Consider the following 7,763-nt stretch of genomic DNA (forward strand, 5'->3'; position numbering starts at 1 on the left):
CAATTATGAACAGAAAATCTGCAAATATTCCCCACGTGAATAGACATCTGTGGATAGAGAAACAGAGGTGAAGTTTTAGCTTGATGACCTTCCTCAAATCGCTGACCCAGCACTGGATTACATCCTGGGAAAGTCTGTATAAATCGTTTCATATCATTCAATATCATGTAAGCTGCACAGCTCATTAAACCAATCGAAAGTATTAGATTTAACTCCTTGTGGAGTTTGACTGTTGTCAGTAAACCTGGTAAAGGATCTGGGCAAGTAATTTTACTTTTGTGAGGAACAAAGTGTCAAACTGGAATAAGTTTGAGTCTTGACGCAGGATTTTTCAAGCGGAAATAAACCAGTATTAAATGGACTCCCTCCCCTTTCGGTTGATTATGACCAAATGTTCAAAACAACAGATGGCAATGATAATGATGTTTTACATCGACAGGCCAAGTCTTGCTCATTGGAGGCACCACAGAGTTACAGATCAGATAAACGGTGGAGTTGATGATCCTTGTGGAAACCTAAGACAGTGAGAGAATTAATCCCACGCTGTTGGTCTCACTTTTCTCATAAACCTGTTAGTCAGCGGACTGAGCTGACAGACTTCCATTCAATGCAGAGCTAAGTCAAACAGCTCAGTGCATTCACAGTATACCATATTTCATGTTGAATGAGTGGCTGCACCTTCAAACTCCATTAGCTCTTCTTATACTTAACATTTCCAGTTGCAGATGGTATGCAATTTTTTTCCTATGAATGTTAACCAATTCAGGAATTTTTCCATTTTGCATTCCCATTCAGGCAGCCCATAATTACTGTCGCTGTTTAATTCTCCCAGTGTCGGCGTGGGATTCCTCCGGGTGCTCCGGTTTCCTCCCACAGTCCAAACGTGTGCAGGTTAGGTGAATTGGCTGTGTTAACTTGCCCGTAGTGTTAGGGGCAGAGGTAAATGTAGCGGAATGGGTCTGGGTGGATTGCGCTTCGGCAGGTCGGTGTGGACTTGTTGGGCTGAAGGGCCTGTTTCCAAACTGTAAGTAATCTAATCTAATCTAATATAATCCAACCTAATTCACTCCTTGTCTGTGTGTACTCGCTTTTCAAATATTCTTGAATCAGATCTGAAAATGATTGTTTTTCTGAAAATTCAACGCCGAATTCAATAACTGTCAGAATAAAAAATGCCTACTCCAAACTTCTTTATTGTGCCCCAATGGGTTTGAAGTTCTAACCTCTAGTTTCCGCTCACCTAAACGAGGAAATTTCCCTCGTACTTACTCTTAACAACTTTAAATCAGCTAGATAACTTCTTTTCGGACACAACTAAGTCTTTCCTGATTTCTCCCGCATTATTCCTTATCTATGCCACCATCCCATTAAACCCCCTCTTTTCGTTTTAGTGGCTTTATCTCCCAGTAAACCTCATTTCCATCATTTCTAACGACATGGTATCATGACTGTGTCATTCCTAACGTCTTTATAGTCCAGTAAACACTGCCCGTGTCTTTCATCATGTCTTTATATCCCTGGATATTTCAACCTGAGAAAGGATGCTGGGTCCAATTCAATGCATCAAACTCACCACTAAGCTGTGCAATCTTATTCCCGACACAGGAAAGGTGGAAGCATTTTCAATTGCAGCTGAATGGATTGATTGCAACAGAATCGGGTCAAATCCTACTCACATACTTGACTGTTGTTCTTATAGTTATTTGTTCTTTCCGTGTGCTGAAGTAACACAGTGAGGGATCAATTACTATTGCCAGACATACATAAGGGGGTGGGTATGAAATGCTGAAGTTGTGAGATCAGAGCAGTTTTTTATTGCCAAACCATTCACTGTTCGAATATCAGTCTTAGGAATTAGACATAGAGCGATTTAGAACGAAATTTGAGCAGGGAAGTTGACCGCATGATGTCACACCAAATTGTGTGGTTACTTTGTTGTTTACCTCATTTGTGTGTTTTGCCTCTTTGGGGATTTTGAAGTTATCCCCTCTGTACAAAAGTTCCGTGCTTTTGCACCATTACGCGAAAGATGCAGTACAATAACACCCAACGCTGCTTGCACAGATATTGACCCCTTAGAAACAGCACTATGAACTCTCCTCGAGTCTGGAAAATAATTTGTTACATTCCCGCTCTTATGGCTCTTTTCATTACATCAGCTTCTGTTCTTCACGCAATCCGATTCAGCAGATCTTGTCACTGAGTCATTACTTTGTATGTGTTCAGATCATGTGAGCAGAATATCACAGTCCATAACCCAGAAGTCAGACCATACTCAGGGAACCGTACTCTGCTCTTGAACATTTCATGAACACCAGGGAGAAATATCGATGCTCTTCAAAATTTACTAACCTGTTTTGCAGAAGCAAGATAAACAGTTCCAGGTTCCTGCTTTTGTTGTCACACGGACCAAGATTGTAAATGCTGGAACCAGTTGAGACTGTCCGCTCTCCCACATCCATTTTCTCCCCAGGAAGTATTAACTTGATGGTCTGAATTGGATTCTTCTAAAAAGAAGAATATTTTTAATCCATTGATTTCTGGTTTATGGGCCCACTAGGCTCCCTCTGGGCCTCTGTATCCAGCAGTTTCCAGCCGTCTTCAGATTTTTGTAGCAAGTACCTTCGAGGATGACATCAAAAGATGTTCGCTGTGACTGTGTGATACTCTACCAATGGAAACAGCTCTATCAATGGAGGCAGCTCAGCCGCTGGAATGGGATAATTTCTGCAGTGTGCCCTGCGGATCAGATACAGTGCACTTTATCATTCAGATCATGCAGAGTGAGAGCGCTCGAAAAGGCCAATTGGACACTCCTACCTGTGTCTGCTCGAGAGTTACAAAATATGGGTTAAAGCGGAAGCACTGGGGATTTGATTAGTTTCAAGTGTTTACGTGAGGCAGGAAGCAGAAAAAAAAAGACTGTGAAGCGATTGGGATCTGAATACAGGAGCAGCATATAGATTGTACAGCACAGAGGAGAGCTTTGAAGTATTGAATTCTGGTTGATGGGCCGATCATGCTTTCACTTGGCCACGCTGATGCAGAAGATAATATGTCAATGTCTCTTGGAATTGAGATGTCATAGGCAAATATCACCGTTACACTGCTGTAAATTCCTTTTTCCAATGTGACGACAGTCTGTGTGTAAAAAAGCTTAAATATTTAATCCTTTCTCAGAAACAATCCCATTCCATCTCATTGTGTTGTATTGTCTTCTTCCCACGTTACCTGTTATTGTGAATGAACTGAAGTTGATTTGCTCCTTCTGCATGTCTTTTACAGTCTGAGTGATATGATGCATTTGTACTGATCCACCTTCTGACAGAAGTTTCCACTTCACTTCAGCCCGCCCTAACTTCGCGATCTAATACCATTCCCGTTGTCTGGGTGTTAAGCACTCGTCTCAGATCCAGCCTGCCCTCACCCAAAATAAATGCAAAATTCAGACAAACTGTGATGAGTGCAATCCAGGGACATCTTCACTCCGAGGTCATTGATTATTCCTAGGAGAAAGTTCGGACTACAGATGCTGGAGATCAGAGTCGGGAGTGTGATGCTGGAAAAGCACAGCAGGTCAGTCAGCATCCGAGGAGCAGGAGAATCAACGTTTCAGGCATAAGCACTTCAACAGGAATAAGGCTTGTGAGTCGGGACTGAGAGATAAATGGTAGGGATTTGGGGTTTGGGGGAGATAGTTGGGAAAGCCATAGTTGGATGAAGGTGAGGGAGAAGATGATAGTTCCGAAGGAGCAGTGATGGAATGGGTCCAGAGGGCGGTGCCAAGTTTGAGGCTTGGGACTTGGGGCAAGGGAAATGAGGATACTGTTCAAATCCACACTTATCCCGTGACGTGACAGAGTTCCAAGGCGGAATATACGGCGTTCATCCTCCAGGTATTGGGTGGTTATGGTTTGGCGTTGAAGGAGGCCCAGATCCTGCACTCTTTGACGGAGTGGGAGGGCGAGTTGAAGTGTTCAGTCACTGGACGGTGAAGTTGGTGGGTGCGGGTATCCCAAAGATGTTCTCTGAAATGATCTGCAAGAACGTGTCCTGTCTCCGTGATCTAGAGGAGACGAACACTGGGTTTAACGGATGCAGCAGATGACATTGCAAGTTGCACAGGTGAATTTCTAACGAATGTGGGAGGATCCCTTGGGGCCTTAGACGGATATGAGTGGAGTGGTGTGGGAGCTGCTTTTACCCTTCCTACGGTGGCAGGGAAAGATGCCAGTAGTGGGGTGTGTCTTTATTGGGGGTTGTAGACCTGGCGAGGAGTTCGTGGAGGGAATGGTCTTTTCAGAATACAGATAGGGGTGTGGAGGGAAATATATATCTGATAGTTGGTTCTGTGTGGTGATTGCAGAAGTGATGGAGTCTGGTGTGTTTCATGCTGAGTTTGGTGGGGTGAAAGTTGAGGACCATGGGATTCTGTCCTTGTTGCGGGAGGGGTGGGATTTAAGGGCGGTGGTGAGTGAAGTGGAGGAGATGCCCTGGGGCATCGTAAACCACGTGGGAAGGAGACCAACTGGGACTTTCTGAGGTCGGTCACATGTGGGTGCCCATGGCTACACATTTTGTTTGGAGGAAGTGGGAAGATTGAACAGAAAAGTTGTTGAGGGTGAGGACAAGTTCAGCCAGCTGGATGAGGGTGTCGGTGGAAGGGTACTGGTTGGGATGGGGCGAGATGAAGAAACAATGGGTATGGAGACTTTCGTCATGGCAGATGGATGTGCAGAGGGACTGGATCTCCAAGGTGAAGATGACGCGTTGTCGACCAGGGAAATAAAAGTCTTTAGTGAGATGAAGTACATAGGCGGTGTCACAAACGTAGGTGAGAATTTCCTGGACTGTGGAGACAGGAAGGTGTTGAGGTAGGAAGAGATGAGTCGGGTCAAACAAGCGCAGGCAGAGACAGCAGGTCTTAGGAAAGAGGTAGAATCTGGGTTCATGGACAATGAGGTTGGAGGCTGTGAATGGGAGATTCCCCAGAGATGATGAGATTGTGATAGTCTGGGAGATTATGTTATAGCGTTTCAGGGGTATGCGACGAGGTGGCAGAGAGGTTAAGGCGATGGACTGCTAATCCATTGTGTTCTGCACGCGTGGGTTCGAATCCCACTCTCGTCGCTATTTTTGGATTATCACACTGTCTTATTGAAATTGGAACTCCAATGGTTAGTTTATCTGCATCGACCAGATTATAAAACCTCAAAGAATAATTTGAGACTGATGCCTGAATTTAATGAAATGTCGACTGAAATGAGATAATGAAAAGGAACGCGATTGTCTTTTCCAAGTCAAGTTACTGTGAACGTTAATCTTATGAAAGAGATCCAGGGAAACCAAATAACGAGAGATGCGATGTGCATATTTAATGCTATGGGATTCTTAATGAGTGTTTTGTCACATGAAATCTGGAGTAGGTTGGGTAGAAGTGATTCATCTTGGTGGTAAGAGCACAGAGCGACACCACAAAACAATAGAGGTATTTCAAAAGATGTAGTGGGTGGGTGTAGCGGCACAGAAAACTGGCTGTGAATGCACAGTAGAGAATGGCCGATGTGGGTGCCGTGATTGGGCTGGACAGACTTACACATTGATCTCGCCCTTTCCCCCTTGCTCTTGCAATTGATGAAGGCAGGACATAAGACACCGATAAACACAAGATGTGGTGAGCAAGCTCCCTCTCGTTATGCACACACTGGATGCATCACACTAAACTATGAACAACTGGAGAAATCAGCATGTTAACTACAGGAAGTGAACGTAAACTGTGGATCAATAACCACAGATTAATGCAGCATAAACATCTAAAGTGTCTTTAAACGAATGTCATTAACAGACGTTTCTTTCTAATACCTAACATCGCTTTCGTGGGAAATCAAGTCTCACAAACTTGATTGAGTTTTTTGAAGATGTAACAAAGAAGATTGATGAGGGCAGAGTAGCAGATGTGATCTATATGGACATCATGAAGGACTGATTAGAAAGTTTAGACCTCATGGAATAAAGGGAGAACCAGCCATTTAGATACAGAACAAGCTCAAAGGTAGACGACTGAGGGTGCCAATGGAGCGTTGTTTTTCAGACTGGAGGCCTGTGACCAGTGTAGTGCCACAAGGATCGGTGCTGGGACCTCGACTTCTTATAATTTACATAAATGATTTGGATATCAGCATAAGAGGTACAGTTAGTAAGTTTAGAGATGACACCAAAATTGTAGGTGTAGTGCATAACGAAGAAGGTTACCTCAGATTACAACAGGATCTAGCCAGATGGGCCAATGGGCTAAGAAATGGCAGATGGAATTTAATTCGGATAAATGCGAGGTGCTGCATTTTGGGAAAGCAAATGTTAGCAGGACTTATACAAATATTGATAAGGGCTTGGGAATTTGGCTGAAGAAAGAGACCTTGGAGTGCAGGTTCATAGCTCCTTGAAAGTGGAGTCGCAGGTAGATAGGACAGTGAAGAAGGCGTTTGGCATGCTTTCCTTTATTGTTCAAAATATTGAGTGCAGGAGTTGGGAGGACATGCTGCGGCTGTACAGGACATTGATTAGGCCACTGTTGGAATATTGCGTGCAATTCTGGTCTCCTGTCTGTTGGAAAGTTATTGTGAAACTTGAAAGGGTCCAGAAAGGATTTCCAAGAATGTTGCCATGGTTGGAGGATTTGAGCGTTCGGGAGAGTCTGAACAGGCTGGAGCTGTTTCCTCTGGGGCATTGGAGGCTGAGGGCTGTCCTTATACGAAATTATGAGGGGCATGGATACGATAAATGGACAAAGTATTTTCCCTGGAATCGGGGAGTCCAGACTTAGAGGGCATAGGTTTAGTGTGAGAGGGGAAAGATATAAAAGAGACCTAAGGGACAACGTTTTCACACAGACGCTGGTAGGTGGATGGAATGAGCTACCAGAGGATGTGGTGGCTGGTACGATTGCAACATTTAAGAGGCTTTTGAATGGGAATATGAAGAGGAAGGGTATGGAGGGATATGGGCCGGGTGCTGGCGGGTGGGACTAGATTGTGTTTGGATATCTGGTCGGCGTGTACAGGTTGGACTGAAGGGTCTGTTTCAATGCTGTACATCTCTATGACCACATTTCAAGGTGGATAACAACAATACCAATTTTGTTTTGAAATTGAGGTCTACTTCATCATTTTACACAGCGAACAAGTTCAATTTGAATAATACAAATCATGTTCACTCACACGGAATAAAACTGTGATTTCATTACAAACATTGTCCTTTTTAAGTAGCAGTTACTTAACATAAAAAAATATTATGTAATTTTTATTGGACAGACGTCAATTAACACCATTATCTTACTTCGGATTGACTGCAATATGCACATGCTAAATAAGGTTTAAGAAAGGAAGTATTTTAGTATGATTCGGTGGTGATGAAAATGAGATTAGGTTTTCATGGTGTCGATATTCCAACAATGGCTCCAGTGGTGGAAATGGTCAGTTGGCATTAATTCTATGATGGTATAGTGGTGAGGGAGCTGCCAGGGATGGGAGCTCCCACCTCATCTGGAGCAGCGTCTGTAGACATGGCCCAGGGAGCATTGTGACATCAGATTGGGAGGCCCAATCACACCTGGAGCTGTTTTTCTGAACATGGAGCGGCAGGGAGCATCGGGACATCAGACTGCGAGATCCAACCTCATTTGGAGCAGCATCTTTTGACATGGACCAGGGAGATTTGCGAGATCAGTCTGAGAGCGCCACCGTCATCTGGAGCAGCTTTTCATG

At 44.0% G+C, this 7,763-nt stretch overlaps 1 non-coding gene across 1 annotated transcript; it reads left to right on the forward strand.

Annotated features, from left to right (window-relative positions):
- The first annotated feature begins 5,048 nt into the window (after window positions 1–5,048).
- On the forward strand, window positions 5,049–5,130 carry trnas-gcu (transfer RNA serine (anticodon GCU)). The gene has a single exon. It is a non-coding gene; the product is annotated as a tRNA-Ser (tRNA).
- Window positions 5,131–7,763: the final 2,633 nt, after the last annotated feature.

The sequence above is a fragment of the Chiloscyllium punctatum genome, chromosome 21 (assembly GCF_047496795.1).
Source record: "Chiloscyllium punctatum isolate Juve2018m chromosome 21, sChiPun1.3, whole genome shotgun sequence".
NCBI classification, from domain to species: Eukaryota; Metazoa; Chordata; class Chondrichthyes; order Orectolobiformes; family Hemiscylliidae; genus Chiloscyllium; species Chiloscyllium punctatum.